Source organism: Rhinopithecus roxellana, chromosome 1 (genome assembly GCF_007565055.1).
Source record: "Rhinopithecus roxellana isolate Shanxi Qingling chromosome 1, ASM756505v1, whole genome shotgun sequence".
In the NCBI taxonomy this organism is placed as follows: Eukaryota; Metazoa; Chordata; class Mammalia; order Primates; family Cercopithecidae; genus Rhinopithecus; species Rhinopithecus roxellana.
In genome coordinates this window covers 189,702,002-189,720,451 of record NC_044549.1, presented here as the reverse complement: position 1 = coordinate 189,720,451, position 18,450 = coordinate 189,702,002, and the positions used below count along the sequence as shown (strand labels likewise).

General features: G+C 43.1%; 1 protein-coding gene across 6 annotated transcripts in view; it reads right to left on the bottom strand.

Annotated features, from left to right (window-relative positions):
* Positions 1-18,216, bottom strand: part of ZBTB38 (zinc finger and BTB domain containing 38) — a 115,282-nt gene extending 97,066 nt beyond the window's left edge. For 3 of the 6 annotated variants that reach the window (XM_030934734.1, XM_030934765.1, XM_010378264.2), the window contains exons 1-2: positions 17,715-18,216; positions 16,569-16,643 (exon numbers count right to left, since the gene is read on the bottom strand). The gene's annotated coding sequence lies outside the window, so the exon portion shown is untranslated. Of the gene's footprint in view, positions 1-807; positions 874-4,176; positions 4,240-16,568; positions 16,644-17,714 lie in introns of those variants that run through there. The other 3 variants (XM_030934740.1, XM_030934769.1, XM_030934753.1) reach the window with 3 other exon arrangements.
* Between the last annotated feature and the right edge of the window lie 234 nt (positions 18,217-18,450).

Below are 18,450 nucleotides of genomic sequence, written 5' to 3'. Positions count from 1 at the left end.
CACACACACACACACACACACACACACTCGAAGCTCGAATTGCAATGAAATGTTTAACATGTGGAACAAAAACTGTTGAAAGAGCTGCTTATTCAGGATTTTAAAGAAATGCCTAATAAGCGAATACGGTTTTGCTGCAAAACCAGTGTCACCAGGTCCCCAAAGAGGAAAACAACATAGCTTGCTAGCAAAATTTCCTCCAGATCCTGCCGGCAGGTAAAAAAACAAAAAAGCATTTTATTTGCCATGCTGTATAAAACAAGAAGTCTTTTATGTTTAAGGAAATAGAACAGATTCTTTTCCACTCTATTTCTTTAGCTACAAAGAAACCATACCCACCCCCACCCTTAGATCCTGGACATAAGCCAACATTTTTATAAAATGCTGAGACTGATTTTGAATATATAATATTTATAGTTTTCTTCTTCTTATCTCTCCAAAAGTCTTTAATTGCCTATTGCATCACTGAATATGCTGTTGTTAATTTTAACATGTGCAAAAATGAGTTGATATTTTCTGGGGTTGCTAGTTTTCCAGCACCTCAATCTTCTGTAAGGACTGGCTGAAAATAATCAGGTTAGCAACACATTGAAGTTCCCCAGAATTTTTTTAAAAGAGAAAATATGTTCAAACACCTCAGCTGAGGTACTAGGTTTCACAACTGGATCTTTTGTTTCTAGCTCTCATTCTATCTCCTGCCCCAGAGCATAAGTGATTTTTAGCTTAGTGTGTGGAATGTACCCTACCTTCCTATATCCTATACACTTTAAAGTCTCTGAGTTGAGTTCTCCAGATGGTCGGTCATACCTGAACCATAGCGAGAGTCCTCTTCTCTTTGGAGTACATCTCTCTCTCACAACTACTCCAGAAATAAATGTGGCTCTAACGAAAACAGTAGCTCCTGGTCTCATACCAATAGTGGAACCATCTTCCCCACCCCCACATCACTGCTCTATGAGCTCTGGTTAGCGTTGACAGCGTCAGAAAATTAGAATGGAGTGTCCTTAGGCCAATTCCTCCTTTACCATGGGGGTCGAGAATTAGAGAGATGATCACGGTGAGTTATAAGGCACCAATTCAATATACGGTCATCTATGAAGCAGAGTCCTTAGAGTGGGGTGGGAGGAGGTTGACGCAAACACCTAGGCATTGAATGCTCTTCATGTCTGTTGAGATATTCCCCATTAATGACGTTTGAAAGCTAGACATTCATTTAAAAATACTCGCAAATTATTATCATGTAGGCTAAATATACACGTTATGGAATCAACTCTGACCACATAGAACTAAGTCGTCTGCCTCCTCTATCGGGAATAATAAATGACAGTGACAATGACAGTAATCCATATTAGGCTCCCAGGAGATGAGTAAATAGTATCCTATTCCCTTTACAGGGAAAGGTGGTGAATGTGGTCAGGTCCCCTACTGGTACTTGTAAGCCAGATGCCAGGACAGTTTCCAAACCCCCTATGGAGTTCTCTGTCCACCCTCAGCCTGAAAGCCACGTATTGGTTTATTTTGTGATGTTCCAAGACACTCAATCAGCAAATGTGGTACGTTTACCAGACCTGCTCGGGTTAAACAAATATGAACTATAGTTGAAAATATTCAAAGCAATGAGCTTGTTTAGGCAGACATTATCAACTAGTAAATCCTGTTTTATACTTTCAGAAAACCACGATCATGCCTGAATTACTTAAGCTTTGTCATGATTACTAGTGGCAAGGGTATGCATTCACTTATGATTTTAAAAAATTGCGTGCTTCTCATCAGCTTCCTCAGGGCATGTGCACAAACATTAATTTAAAAGGCAAATCCCTTTTCCACAGTGAACATTTTAGCCTGTTTCTGCCACTTTGACGAGTCAAACACGAGGAACCCGAAATAATCTGGCAGGCACAGGCTGGAGAAGGACAGAGCTAGAAGTGAAGGGTGAGCCTTTCACTTTGATTAACGTGCTTACTTGCTCGCGGTCTCGTTGTTCCGCAGGCTGAGCTAATTTTCTTTGCAGTCCTGTGGGTTAAAGTTAAATTGCATGGCTAATGCAATGTACATAATTCAAGTATGAACAAAGCTTGACTCTCTATGTTTTAAAAAAAACATAAAGTCAGGGCACTGAGTCCCAGAGGAATACTTGGTTTATAAACATTTGGATCAGTTTGCATGTTCCTTTATGCTGTTCACCACATTAAACATTACAGCTGGGTTCTTTTTACACCTAATAGAGATAGTCAACATTTGTGGGTACATTGTTGTCAGGTTAGGCTATTCTAATTGAAATAAAAAAATAAAAGTGTTTACCAATTACACTTTTGCTTAAATTCTTAGCATTTAAAAAGTTTAAGTTTTTTAATGAGGTTGGTTATTAAATCTGTCTATAGTGTATTTAGTCCTGGAAACAACATGGTGACTTAATTTACTAATGACCAAAAATGCCTTTGGATTTTTGAGAAAGTTCAATGCTACTTTGAATATCTACATCTTGCCTAGAGAGCTGGGCAGGAACTTCTGCCTTCCGCATTGATCAGAGCTAAAATGTCTATACTAGCTACCCTTATGGAGAACCTACTACATACTCAATATTTTAGCTAAATGTCCAATGTTTATTTCATTCTAACCCAATAATTCTGCAAGCTGAGTACCATCAATTCTAGGTGAGGAACTAATAGAGATTACACACAGTAAATAGCAGACTTAGGGTTCAAACCTAAGTTTGATTGATTGCAAAGTCTATGTCTTTCCACCAATCCTAAGAGGATAAAACTTCCTCCTACGTCCACACTCCATCCCTGATGTCAGTAATCTTCTTATTGTGCAGACACCTGGTAGAGGACCCTATCTCCCTGGAGCCCGGGCTACCTCTGTTTATATGAATCAGCCTCTACCCTCCAGGCCCTAGGAATTGTGGGAACCTAGGATGCCACCAGCTGGAGACAGGCTGGGTCCAGCAGGTGGAAAAGACACAATGAAAGAGAAGGAATCAGCTGGACCGTGTTGGAAAGTTAAATGTACAAAGCAGAGTAAATATTTTAGTGGGAGATTTGCCATAATTCAAAAAATATTTTATGAGGTAAAATAAATGAAAATAAATGACATAAATATATTTCAGATGGAATGTTTACTTTTAATAAATACATTTTCAAATGGAAATGTATTTATTAAAAACCTAGTGGAGTCTAGTTTTTTCCCTCTCACAGGTGACCAAACAGGCTGAGAGAGATCCAGTGATTTGCCCAGATCACACACTTCATGAGTTTATTATTAATGCAGCCTTTCACTATATTAAAAATTATAGCTAGTTTCCTTTTACACCCAATGTATTCAGCATTTGTGAATAAATTTTTTACCAGGTTGTTAGACTGTTCTGCTCTAAATGATCAGTTAAAGAAAAATCAATGTAACACTCAGACTAGCCTGTTCTCTTTTGTTTGTTTGGTTTTGGGTTTTCTTGAGACAGAGTCTTGCTATGTTGCCCAGGTGGGACTTGAACTCTCAGTCGATTCTCCTGCCTCAGCCTCCTGAGTAGCTAGGATTATAGGCTCATAACACTGTGTCCAGCTGAAACTAATCTACTTTCAACTCACAAATAGTATTTTTCTCCTGAACAGATAACCTAAGTAGCTATTACGATTTTTTTCCAACATGTTTTTAAATGGACTTTTAAAAAGCCTAATTTTGAAGAGATTTTCCTCAACCAAACTTACTGTTTTATTTTACCATTAAAATGATTTAAACACTAAAACCATTTTAATGACCCTGTTTGTTAACATCTGTTCATTTTGCCTCTGTCTCGGGTCCCTTCCAGTTCTGAAAGTTTGTGATTCTAAAAAAATCAAGCCCAGCTTGTTTTCTAGGTCAAGTAGGCCAAGAGCTGGACTCCAAATCTCCTGCCTTCTGGTGTACGTGGCCAGCTGACTATCCTGTTTCATTTGCAGTAATTGTATATGCCAACAAGATGGCTCTCAAAGGGGGCTCTCTAATCCACCAGCTCCACCCGACCTGGGAATAGGAGAGGAAGACTATCTTGCTCAATGCTCATAGGCAGTAGAATGAAGGGTTGGGTGAATGACATGCTTGAGGATTCTGAACTCCAGGAAACATTCTCCATTCTTAGACAAGAGTGTCCTCACGTCCATCCATTAGCATCTGCATAGGATGTGAGAAAGGAGTTCACACCTGTTGGCAAGGATTGAGCAGCAAACCTTGTGGACCAAACTGGGGTTACCCTCCAGGAAAGAGCTGGAAGGAAAAGGGAACTGTAAACCATGTGTTTTTTAATAAAAGAAAAGTGGCAAATGACATAGGCTGTAAGGCAGACTGTGGCAGACAACATCTCAACCCATCCTAACCCAACTCAAATCCTCCTGTGGGAGCATCCTCAACAGGTGTCACCACCATTATGGAAATCACTACCTCAGCTTTAGCAACAGAATAGTTGCTGCTTTCATTTCTCAGTGCATTTGAAACATGGCATGAATAACGACCTTGAGTGCCCATTCCTACTACCCAATCACATGTTCATTTTCTGCCATGACTGCTTGTCACGCACCAGATGGAGAGCAAGTGAAACAACAGGGCCTTCTAGATTCTGAATTGCTAAAACACATTCAGCAAGGAAGTAGGGTTTCATATTTTCGGAGAGACTGGCAACTAGGCTGAAAAGGGAAGGTGGGGACACAAATGAAGGTAAAAAAGTAAGAATTCTTACAGATCCATAAAAGTCCACCTCATGTGAGAGCATAATTTTCTCTTTGTATCTTTCTTCACACCCTGGGCAACAAATATTTCAAAACTTAAACCTGGGAATAAATGTACTTGCTTGCTCTTCTCTCAGATAAATGATGTTGCAGCTCAGAAAGGGCCACAACAATGCACCTCTTCTCAGTCAGAGCAGCTTAACAAGCCTCAGTGAGTCTTCAACTCCTTTCAACTAAAGAGAAAAGCACAATACATTTTGGTTGTATTGAATTATCTACCTAGGCCCATGTCTCTGGCTTGCTTCCTGCAAGATCTTTGTATCTTCCAAGGCACTAGAGCATTTCCTAACACAATGGAGAGGCTCACTGAGGATGTTGTGGACTCACCAACACCAAACTCCGGAGTCCTTTCTCTACCACTACAGTGGGGTCCTCAGCTTTGTATCATGAAGCCACTTCCTAAAGTTCAAGTACTTGCTTCAGGAGTTAAGGAATGGGCTTGGGGGCTGAAAATCTTTCAAGTACTTAATCACTTGTTTACCAAGGGCAGCCACAAGTTGTCTGGCAAGCAGACCACAGTGCTTTGTGTAAACCTGTCTCTCCTAGAACAGGGAAAGAGGAGACAGGAATAAGAGTGGCCTGATAACACTGCCACAGCCTCCAAAGAATACCTCCACATTTTCTCAGGCCCTCAGTGGCACAGGATGTTTCACAGAATTAAAGGACAAGGAAGACTCTTTAGAAAATTTCTTTAAGGGAGAAGAAAATTAGGTTCAAAGAGAGTGTCATATTTATATAGAGGCCTCAGCAATGAGCATAGAAGCCATATTCCTTAATTTCTAGCATTCTGCTCTTTGTAATTCGACACACTGGCTCAATTAAAAAAAATTCTAAGCTGTCAGATACTTAAAAATAGTTATAGGTTAATTGAATTAATGACTAGATGACAGAATGGAGGGTTTATGACATGTTTTCCAATTCCTCTCAGATGAAAATATCATACTACATTGTTCAACTAAAAACAAAATTCAACTAAATATAATTTTAAGCAAAATAGTCAATGTTGGCCAAAATATCACCTGGAACTTCTCAAGTTCACTTAAGACTTGTCAGAGAACCAGACTTGATTGCTATATTAAGTCAATTGACTAAGTTTAGCCTGCTGAAGTAGCCTTTATCCTCTTTGGTTTGCAAAGAAAAATCTCATGATTTAGCATGAACGGCTAAAAATAAGCTGCAGGTTTCATTTTCCGTTGTTCAGTATGGTTTTGAAACTAAAAGGTGCAAAACTACGAGATTCACCAACGACTATGGAAAGTCAACGATTAAAATTGTCACTTTTCTAGCATACGATCTTGGTTGCCAACTCAGCCAGGCCCGAGAAATGCGCACCGCTGTCCCTCTCATCATGGTCTCTTGAGATGAGTCCCTCTAATAACTAAGGCACAGTTGGAAGCTGGGGGCTGAGGCCAGTCCTGGGGTAGCAGTGGCTTGTGAGTGTATTGTCACATCCGGACAGGATGCCGCATAGACTTCAGCCCATATGCTCAGCCTCCATCTTAGGTGATGCTGGGGACTCCTCTGCAGAACCTGGGAGTAAATACAGCTCGAGTTTCATTAAGATAGGACTCCGAAGGTGGTGAGTGCAGCGAGTCCCTCTTGACCTAAATGCCCATGGCCTTGTGCAATTCCATACTGCCAACCCAGGCAGCTCACAATAAATTTAGTTTCAAAACTGTCTTTCCAGGGCCAAGTCTGGCAAAAAGGTGTTTGACAGAGACATAAACGCTTCAAAGAGAAGGCAGCCATCTCACTCTGTAGCATTCAGCTGTGGCACAAGGCCTGGAGACAGCAATGCTGTTAAAAGAAAGCCCTCGGCTGAATGAGATTGAAAGGGGGCAAAGAAGGGTTAATCTCTTTCCATTAAAGGAGGGCCCATTTAGTGAAGGTGAAGAGTATAATCTGTATGAAGAGCAGAGCAAAGAGCCATTCCAGAAAAGAAACTACAGCACAGGGGCGAGAAGGATGATTTGTCCTCGATTTTCACCGTGAGACCATTTCTTAGATCTGAATCTACCTAGCTTTGAAGTTATGGTCTCAGGGAGGGGCAAATGGGGCACATTCACATTCTGTGCTGGCATACTTGAGCTTTGATTCCATCTGAAATGGGCTATCAGTCTCTGAGAAGCAGAGGGTGCGGCCAAAGCCAGCAGGACATCGTAGACTTCAAACCACCGGTTAGAAGGCGGCAAAATAAACAGCAGGAGTTGCTCATAAAGGAGAAGCCAGGGGATAAATCTCCCTCCTCAGGGTGGGAAAACCCCATTTTAAACATAGTTTTAAAAACTTTTTAAAAGTTTTAACACCTTTTTTTGTGAAATAGCATAAGATGTACAACAAGTTATACAGTGTCTGCTTTCTCCACCTTCCCCCAATGATGTCTTACATAGCTATAGTATTTGGTCTAAACCAAGAAACAGACTCTGGAATAGTTCAAATAAACACAGGTACAGTTTTATATGATTTTTGCCAGTTTTTACATGCACTCTGTGAGTGTGTGTACCTGTATGTCTACAGTCCTATGCAACGCATCACACATGCAGGCTGGAGTAATGACCATCACCATCAGAATAGAGAATAGTCACCACCACAGTTCCCTGTGCTCCTGCTCTAATAATCACACCCATCCTCTAACCTAACTCCTGACAATCACTGATCTGTTCTCTATCACTGTGGTTTTTGTTTGTTTGTTTTTTGTTTTGGCTTTTTTTGCTTGTTGAGACAGGGTCTTGCTCTGTCACCCAGGTTGGGGTGCAATGGCACCATCATGGCTCACTGCAGCCTCAAACTCCTGTACTCAAGCAATCCTCCCATCTTAGCCTCTCAAGTAGCTGAGACCACAGGTGCACACCACCATATCCAGCTAGTTTTTTAAATTTTTGCAGAGATGGGGTCTCCCTGTGTTGCCCTGGCTGCTCTCAAACTCCTGGGCACTCCTGCCTCGGCCTCCCAAAGTGCTGGGATTACAAGCATAAGCCACCGTGCCTGGCCTATCACTATAATTTTGTTAGTCCAAGAATGTTCTCTAAATGGAATCATGTAGCATATAACTCTTTGAGATTGGCTTTCAGCATAATGCCCTTGTAATCCATTTGAATTGTATGTAAAGAGCATGTGCATGTTTATTGCTGACTAGTATTTCAAGGTGTGGATGTACCAGCGTGTTACCCACTAACTTGCTGAAAAACATCTGGCTTTTTTCCAGTTTTTAGGTATTACAAATAAAGCTGCTATAAATGTTCATGTAAAGTTAATTGCGTGACCATAAGTTTTCATTTCTCTTGTGTAAATACCCATGAGTAGGACTGCTGGATTATGTGGTAAGTGTATGTTTAACTTTTATAAGAAACTGCCAAACTGTTTCCTAGAGTGGCTGTACCATTTTACATTCCTACAGGCAATGTAGGAGAGATCCAGTGTCCCCACATGTTAGCCAGCATTTGGTAACCTCAGTATTTTTTATTTTAGCCATCTACTAGATGTGTAGGGGCTCCTTTTGATGGGCCACAGTCAAGAAGGCAGTTAAACTCTGTGGCCTTCCAAGCTTAGCTAGGGTGACCTCAGATGTCTCTCATTGCTCCAGTTTTCCTGGTAGCTGTCTACACAGCAGTTTGGGCTGTCTGGCACTTACATGATGGAAAAATGGGGTGGTCTCTCTGGATGAGGGGGTGAGTCTTCGGGTTTGCTCTTGACTGCAGTGGTGGGACATTACTATCTGGGGATGCTGAGACTCTTTGAGGCAGTGCCTCTTGGACCAGCAGGAAGACTTGATACCAGTGGCACATGCTCCCATGGGGTGGGGCAAGTGAAATGACAGCTGTGGGGCAGGAACGGAGTTTGCCTGGGCCAGGGTCTTCCTGTAGCTTTGGACAGAGGCTGTGTGAATACTTTTAATTTCTCAGGTTAGATCGTTATTAGCATAGTGTGAGAGGAAGCGGGACATGGAATCAATGTAGAGAGGCAAGGGTAGGACCACCAGTGGCACTTGTCAAATCTTGGGACCCACTGAACAATCTTTGCCCTTGAACTTTGTACTCTGTGACCACCCAAGACTCTCCAGCAGCATGTGGACACGTTGTCTGGATGCCATGGAACTCCTATTTTTGTCTCCTGTGGGTGAGATTTGGAAGCACTGCTGTCACCATCACATGGGCTTTCCTGGCCCAGGGGTTCAGGTCTCGTGAGCAATTAGAATGTCATCTGAGTATCAGAAGGTGCCTCATTCAAGAAAGTTGTGCAGGACAAGGTGATGGGTCTTACATAGGACAAACATTATAGTGAGGACTTGAACTGGCCCAGCCATTCTTGGAAAGTCACCCTCCATCTGATTCAAGGTACCTCTGTTTCAAGGGAGGTTGTAGACTTTGCCAGAACTCTTACTCATCATGACCCTGGAGCCATGAGTTTGGACCAGGAGGCCAAGAATCAGGAGAGTAGCGATCCTGAACAGGGACACCCTTGAGATAATGGAGACGTATATGGGGCAGTGAAGCTTGGAGATCATCCTCAAAATTCCCTGGTGGCTAAGCCCTGGGAGGGTCCTGTAGAGGAGCTCCTGTGGGTTCTGGCTCTTGTGTGTCACCAGGTGCCTTTGCAGGGGATCGACACAGACGTAGGCATGGAGGAACCTAAAGTTGATTTCTAGAACCTGAACATGAACCGGGGATGGTAGGGAGCTGAGCAGTCTGTCCAGGCAGAACTTGAAAGTCAAGTGATGCCATGGTGGGCTCTGGAAGTTGAGGTGGTGGAATGAGAGGAAGCCGGGCAGATACTGTCAGGTGATCAGTGGGTGCGGGTTGATGGGTTTCAGCAGGGTAATGCAGTCAGGATGAATAGTCAGACTTCCTCTTAGAAGGTGGTGAGAGTTTAAAGAAATTGGTTTTTTGTTCATTATGGTCTCTGCTATAATTGTTTTTTGCATTGTTTCCTAATTTCCATTTTCAAGTTCCTCCTGCTCCGGCCTGCCTCCTCTCCGGCTGTGCTTCTACTCACCTGCTGTCAGAAGGCAGCCCAGCACACAGCACCTTTCAGATTTAAAAAGGCAGGCACAGCTTGGGGCAGGTACTGTGAGGTCACACAGTGGGACTCCATCCTTTAGGCTAATTCCTCTGCAGCTCCCCTCTAGCTCTTGCTTGTCTTCCTTTCAATTCATCCCTGCCTTGACCTCAAATTTGCCCACACATTTCAGTCTGGCGCTTGCCCTGATCCTGCTCCGCTGTCTTGGTTTCTGACCCCAGATCCCACCTTCTACTCTGCTTTTGTGGTGCTGATCACATGGATGCTGCCTGCACGGCTGCCCTCTGTTCTCCTGGGTCCAGCTTCTTCAGTGCTACCACCTCAGGGATCAGGGCACACCATGGTCTGGCCCCACTAGGTGACCAAGATGGGCACTTGGGTCCCTTGCTAGGTCTAGGCAGCCCAAGAGTGTCTTGAAGTATAGGCATGCCTATCTGAGGGCAGGTAAAAGCTCCTTGGCTGAGGCAGTAGGTTGCCTCAGGAGTCAATCTTCTCACTGGTGCCTTTTGTCTCTTACCCAAAGGTTGGGTGACTCTGGGCCCTTTGTCTAGTTCAATCTTTGCCACTAAATCTCTGAGTGACCACCAGGAAGTAAATGAACCATTGTGGGACTCAGTGATTTCATGTGTACAAATACGGTTTCTTGATTCCCTAGCTAATAATCTTTTTACTACATCATATCACAGTTAAAGGAAACTCAAAATCAGAAGCCAAAAAAAGGCTTTAAGTTAAATTCTGGTATAGATATACTAGCTTAGAGTTTCCTAATTTTTTTTGTCTAATAAATGTTTGCCAACTGAATATTTGTTGAACTGAATGCAGCATGTCAATAGTTCTCAGGCATTAATGCAGAAGAATTGGGAGGGCAGATTAAAATGCATATCCCCAGGCTCCTCCTCAGAGCTTCCAATGCCACTGGGGCCTAGCAGCATGCATTTTAATATGAGAAATGAAAAAAGACCAAGGTTTTGAAATAGACACTGGTACCTTTCTAGAGGCCAATTCACCAATATGCATTAGAAACTTTAAAAATAGTAGAATACTAAAGTCTATCAAAATGTCCAACAACAAAAAATTGATACATTAAAATGTATCAATCAGTGCAATGGAAACACAGCCATTAAAAATCATGTTTTCAAAGACCATTTAGTGATTTGGTAAAATGTTTACAACATAATGTCAAATGGGGGCAAAACACCACATAAAATACTATCTCAACAATTTTTAACATTTTGATGTATTTTTTCCAATTTTTTCTTGTCTATATTCTTCTCTCCTTTTAAAAAGGAGAGAATGGGGTGGGGTTGGGGTGAGGGGTTATACTAATGCTCTTTTGGACAAAGATGAGGGCTCTACTCTCTCCACTCTGGCTTGAGAGGCACTACCCAAGGTCAATGCCTCCGTGGAGTAATTTCCAAGCCTCCTTGTCCCAATGCACTAAGAGCCCCATAGAATGCCAGGAATCATCTTCTTTTGGCAGAGAGATGACTCATCCATCTTTCCTCAAAGGTTTCAGTGAATCCCAGGTTAAATGTCCCCGTGAATAAGATCAGAAGCCTCTCAGTGGGGATGACCTAGAATCAAACATGCTTTGGCTAGTTAGAAGTTGTGCTAAGGCTCCCAGATGAAAGTCAATTTAGAAAGACAAAAAAATATTTAAAATAACAAAAATAACAATATCAAAAGTCAAAGCACCAATACTGACCATAATTATGATGATTATTTTTTCACCAACACTTTTTTTTTTTTTTTTTTTTGCTCTGCTGCCTAGGCTGGAGTACAGTGGCCCAATCTTGGCTCACCACAACCTCCGCCTCCTGGGTTCAAGCAATTCTCATATCTCAGTCTCCCAAGAAGCTGGGATTACAGGCATGTGCCACCAAGCCTGGCTAGTTTTTGTATTTTTAGTAGAGACAGGGCTTCGCGATATTGGCTGGGCTGGTCTTGAACTCCTGGCCTCAAGCAATCTGCCCACCTCGGCCTCCCAAAGTGCTGGGATGACAGGCGTGAGCCACCGCGCCTGGCCTTTATCAACACTTTACCTTGATGTGCACTTTTCTAAGCTGCCCATATCATTTTGCATGTATCACCTACTTATTCTGACAGAGTCTCAGCATTACATTTTCTAACGATACTATTTTGGAGGTAGGAGGGAGCGTGAAAGTTCTGATGAAAACCAGAAACTTCTTGAGTTAAAAACAAAACCCTGAAGTGTGGTATTTTCCAACTTGGTTCTTGACAAGAAATTAGGGGATTTCAGTGTGAGAAATTATAAAGCCCTATTACTATGAATTCTTAGTTTTGGTGAATATGATGTGGTATTTCTGCCAGACTCTCTAAGGAGACTGACAGAACATCATGATGCTGACCCATGGGGAGGAAGGAGCTTGCACATCTGTGCTATGACAATTCTAAAACCTCAGGGATTAAAATACCCAACTAGTGTAAGAGCTGCCTGTGTGAGACTATGTGCTCAGTCCACATCTGCTCATCATGGCTCAACAAGGCCAGGCTCAGATCTTTAGATGACTTAAGCTCTGAAAAGTCTACAGTGCCTCAAATTTGAATTATTACTCCTATGTGAAATTAAAATAGAAAAAAATAACAAAATGCAAAATTAAGGTTAAGAAAGCTCAACAAAGTCTAACTTTTCCCAGACTGTCTACTTTGATGCTTTTTTTGAAATGTCAAATATCAAAATATTTACAAAATGTGTGTTTGTACACAATCCTGCTTTGCTGGTGTTGTCTGTGAGGTCACTCAGCATCCAGTGGTCACAGGGATCTATGGCTTTCTTTCAAACACCAAGTGTTGAATAGTAGTGAAATTCTGGTACCTGATGTGGTGGTCTCATGCCCCTTCCTGTAGTAATATGCAGCTAGAAATTAGAAATCAGGAGGCTGGCCCCCTCCCCCAACCCTAACACCATTCATATGTCAACTCCTGCATACTTAGTGCTTTGAGGAGTCATAACAGATGGCAGTTGAAATTAGCAAGCTGTGATTAGCCATTCTCCCACATGAATGGACCCTGACGTTGACTGAGACCTTTGGCTCTGCCCTTCTTGAAAGACTCTGTTAGGCTAGGACTTCCAGCAACACATCATCCCCATTTGGCTCCAGCTTTTGAAATCTGGCACATATTCTTTTTTTTTTTTTTTTTTTTATACTTTAAGTTCTAGGGTACATGTGCATAACGTGCAGGTTTGTTACATATGTATACTTATGCCATGTTGGTGTGCTGCACCCATCAACTCGTCAGCACCCATCAATTCATCATTTATATCATGTATAACTCCCCAATGCAATCCCTCCCTCCTTCCCCTCCCCATGATAGGCCCCAGTGTGTGATGTTCCCCTTCCCGAGTCCAAGTGATGTCATTGTTCAGTTCCCACCTATGAGTGAGAACATGCGGTGTTTGGTTTTCTCTTCTTGTGATAGTTTGCTAAGAATGATGGTTTCCAGCTGCATCCATGTCCCTACAAAGGACGCAAACTCATCCTTTTTTATGGCTGCATAGTATTCCATGGTGTATATGTGCCACATTTTCTTAATCCAGTCTGTCACAGATGGACATTTGGGTTGATTCCAAGTCTTTGCTATTGTGAATAGTGCCGCAATAAACATACGTGTGCATGTGTCTTTGTAGTAGAATAATTTATAATCCTTTGGGTATATACCCAGTAGTGGGATGGCTGGGTCATATGGTACATCTAGTTCTAGATCCTTGAGGAATTGCCATACTGTTTTCCATAATGGTTGAACTAGTTTACAATCCCACCAACAGTGTAAAAGTGTTCCTATTTCTCCACATCCTCTCCAACACCTGTTGTTTCCTGACTTCTTAATGATTGCCATTCTAACTGGTGTGAGATGGTATCTCATTGTGGTTTTGATTTGCATTTCTCTGATGGCGAATGACGATGAGCATATTTTCATGTGTCTGTTGGCTGTATGAATGTCTTCTTTTGAGAAATGTCTGTTCATATCCTTTCCCCACTTTTTGATGGGGTTACATATTCTTAACTTACTCCTTCAACTGCGCCCTTCTAGCCGGCACTGTATTCCTCATTCACCTGGTCTTTTTTTTCTGAGATGGAGTTCCTCTCATGCTGCCCAGGCTGGAGTGCAATGGTGAGATCTTAGCTCACTGCAACTTCTGCCTCCTGGGTTCAGGCAATTCTCCTGCCTCCAGGCAATTCTCCTGCCTCAGCCTCCCAAGTAGCTGGGATTACAGGCATGTGCCACAGTGCCTGGCTAATTTTTTTTTTTTTTTTTTTAGTAGAGATGGGGTTTCACCGTGTTGGTCAGGCTGGTCTCAAAGTCCTGACCTCAAGTGATCCACTCGCCTACGCCTCCAAAAATGCTGGGATTATAGGCGCGAGCCACCGCGCCCAGCCCAACCTGGTCTTATCATTAGCTTACACCACTAGCCCAGCCAGCAACCCTATCAATAGATACTTTCAGTTCCTAACAACTTGGAAAGACAGACTTTCAGAAGCTGAAGTATTTTTGCAGCAACTCATCTTGTTATTCTGTTCCACTCTTCCTCAGCTCCATCCTGATGTGGCGGGACTGGGCAGAGGCTAGGCAGCCATAACAGGAGAGTAGGCCAGGCATCAACCTCTGTCAGATACCTGAGAAGCTGTGGCAAACTGGCCAGTAACAGGCACCCCCACACAATAGACAATACATGCTCTTCAGGGTGTGGATGTAGGTGCCAGATAGGTCAAGTCCAGGGGCAAAAGTCAATCAGAAACCAGAATGTTTAGTCAGATATTGACAAAACTAGAGAACTAGGTACCAGGCACCTCAGACTTGAGTTCATTGTTATCTCACACCTTTAAGTCTGGGGCATCACAAGGCACCCATCATATGGTTTCTATTTACCAATGAGGGGAATACTTCACCAACATCAACAATGGTTAGAAGGTTACATAAAATATTAAACTTATTAAAAGTTCTCCAAATAGAGCTTACAATTTTACCACTTGTTATTTCAGTAAATGTTTTGAAACTTTTCCTGAAAATGAAAAGCTAGACATATATATCACATCCTTTGGGGTAGCATTAATAGCCCCAGCCTGAGACTTTTTAGTCTACTTTTAAATGTTTCTCGGCTGGGCCCGGTGGCTCACACCTGTTATCCTAGCACTTTGGGAGGCCAAGGTGGGTGGATTGCTTGAGCCCAGAAGTTCAAGACCAGTCTGGGCAACATGATGAAACCTTGTTTCTACAAAAAATACAAAAATTAGCCAGGCATGGTGATGCATTCCTGTAGTCTCAGCTACTTGGGAGGATCGCTTGAATCTGAGAAGTTGAGGCTGCAGTGAGCCATGATCGTGCCACTGCACTCCAGCCTGGGTGACAGAGTGAAACCCTGTCTCAAAGAAAAAAAAAAGTTTCTTGGCTGGGCGCGGTGGCTCATGTCTGTAATCTCGGCACTTTGGGAGGCCAAGGCTGGCAAATCATGAGGTCAAGAGATCAAGACCACGCTGGCCAACATGGTGAAACCCCAACTCTACTAAAAATACAAAAATTAGCTGGGTGTGTGGTGCATGCCTGTAGTCCCAGCTACTTGGGAAGCTGAGGCAGTAAAATCACTTGAACCTGGGAGGCAGAGGTTGCAGTGAACTGAGATCGTGCTGATGTACTCCAGCCTGGCAATAAAGTGAGACTCTGTCTAAAAAAAAAAAAAGAAAAGAAAAGAAAAGAAAAAAAAACAATTTCTCTAATAATTTGGTTTAAAGGTCTCACCTTAGGGAATTTTTCCCCAATCAAGTGTCCCAAGACCTGGAGCAGATTAGGTAGGATACATTTCCAAAGCCTCCAGAAGCAGAGAAAACTACAAGCTAAGGAAGTCAAGAGCTTTCCTACAGAATACTGGGGCTCCTATTTGGGGGAGCAGAATTCTGTCACAATTCCAACTAATACGACTAGATCCAGGAAGGAGACAAAGCCGGTATAGTCCTAGACCAAGAGGATACTGAGGGGAAAAATAAGGAGAAGGAAATAAGGAAAATGTCCTTCGTGGTTCACTGACCACGGGCAACATGATGGTGCCCACTCAGGGTCATAATGGACAGAGGGGTTGAGAAAATCTCATCCATTGCCATCTTGCCCTCATGGCCAGATGTTACCTAAGAGTGTCAGTCAGGAAAATCTAAATGTGGATAATTTTTTACTTATCCCACTGTTTCTATGCAACTTTATCCTTGAGAGTCTCCAAGTTTCTTTTATGTGCTGTGCCAGAGAGAACTACTTCTTCTTCAGAAACCCTCCAGAGCTGTCACTGCTAAGTGGCTGCTCCATCAGGGACTACATTTCCCAGACTCCTCTGTGGTTAGCTGTGGTCATGTGATGGAGTTTTAGCCAATGGAATGTGAGTAGAAGTAATATGCACCACTTCTAGGCAGGGCCCATAAAAAACTCCCATGTGCACATTTTCACGCTCTTTTCTTAGTGGAGACACCCCCAGGCGACCTTGAAAACCACATGCTGCAGAAGGCAAAGCCCCTTTCTACCTGTGTCTCTGAATGAATGCATGAAAAACAGTTGCCCCACTGACCTGTATTATTACATAAGCAAGAAATAAACTATTGTGTTTGAGCCACTATAGATTTGGGGTTCTATTATAACAATTAGCCTATCCTAATATTGTTTTTGATACAGCTGTTATCATTGTGTACAGAAATCTCTGTGCCCTTCCCCCTTTCTTTAAATCTTACTGTGAACTGAAAAAGGAGAATTGGGAGACTTAAATTTAAGTAGCTGTTGGGGACAAAGGACACTTACCAAATTAGTGGTCACAACATTCAGATCTCAGAGCCACAAGAACAGGAGTACAGCAGAGCCTCACTTCAAGACCACCTAATATATTAAAGTAAAACAAAAAGTAAAATATAAGGCCTATAAAACAGATATTTTAGTGTGTGACAGTTAATTTCCAAAGGGAGTTGTCCGTTTACAAAGGAATACGCCACTGTTTTCCAGTAAATGACAAGCTTCCTTACTGCCTTTAAAATGAGACTTACACCTCCCCGCTCCCAATAATTTTAACATAGAATTTCTGAAGAACAGATCTCCTCCAATACGTCAGCTGTACGAAGACTAGATGCTGACTCAGGGGATGACTTTAGAAGCCAGGAAAATCAGGGTATGATTTCTATGCCTGTGTGCTGTTCGCACGTACATATCAAAACTTTTCTCTTGGGAACTTAACTTTCTTGGGTAGGAACTTCCAGAGGCTGTGAAATTACAGGCTTTGTAAAGAACTATGAGTTTGTAGTCAAAGTTAAAACAGACACATTGTGTCTTTGTGTTTAATGTCATCTGAGATACGATGGCACAAGTAGGAATGAAAATAAGTCCTCTGTAAACAGGGCAATAAGATAATGTAGGTTCATACACAGAACAATCAGAAAAGTGCGCAGTAAAGGCAGCACAGTTGTGTACATCTTTTTACCAGGGCTGTCATCTTTTACCAGGTTAAGTGTGAAAATACTGTTTGATGGCACAGGACACATATTTGCCTAGAACAGAGTTTATTTTTATGTCTGATCGCTCAGTATAAGATCTAGGAAGCAAACAATCCAGAACTCTGAACAAACATTCTGACCGTCTGAAACAGAGTACTCAGGTGAGGGGAGGAAGAGGGGGCAAAACAAGAGGGTTGACAGGCAAAGGCATCAGTTGGGCCATTCTCCCCTGGGTTTCCGTCTTAGTATTGTTCTTTTTTTTTTTTTTTGCATTCTTTTCTGATCCTGTGGAGAAGAGAGATATCAGATCCCTTTGGGGCCATATTTAGAGGGTCTCCCAAACACAGTCCCTACTCCCAACTCTGGGCTGGGGCTTGGCAAGCTGTAGGCGTCAGGGAACAAGATGGCGCCCTACGGTGAAGGGCGCTGAGTGAGGGGGTGCCAAAAGTGGGCCTTCACTTACTCGGAGGCGCTGGGTCCTCTGAAGCCCAGACGCTGCCAGCTCCCTGGGCCCAGGAGTCACAACCGCTTTCGTGCCCTGGGTTCTTCACTTCTTGTGGTGATCAGCTCCACATATTTTTCTGATGATGTCACCCATTCTGACTTCCTACATTTTGTAAGTTGATCTACAAGTAAAATCTTTCGTGAGGCTTTAAAAAAGAAGAAAAGAAATAAAAGGTGTGCTGTAGGGAGATGGAGAGGAGGAGAAAGGCCGTTGCCTCTTTATTCTGAGATTTGCTGCAGCTGCGAGTGCCACTCCCCAGCTAGTTTCCTGGCTTCAGAGGGAGGCCAGTGGCCGGGCGTGGGTGACGTCAGGGCCAGGCCTGAGTCATCGCCAGCAGCCCGGCCGGGCTGCCCTGCCACTCGGAAGGGGACAAAAGGAACCTTTGATGTCCAGAGGCCCTCCTCTCAGCACACTCGCCGGCACAGACCAGCAGGCCAGGAGAACATTCCTGCCGTCTCCCCACCCCCAGCCGCCCTTCCTACTTCCGGAACAGTCCCCAGACAGATTCAACAAGGCCTCCCCAAAGGACATCACCCTCCTGCATGGCAGAGGCATGGCCGTGCTCTGTCAGAGAAGCAGGGAAGAAGAAGAGGCTGTTTCCCTGGGGACCTCTCACTACCCCTCTGTCATCCCCCTTCTTCTGTGTGGTGCCCACCTTACTCAAGGAGTTGCAGTGGTATTGAAAGAGATGCGG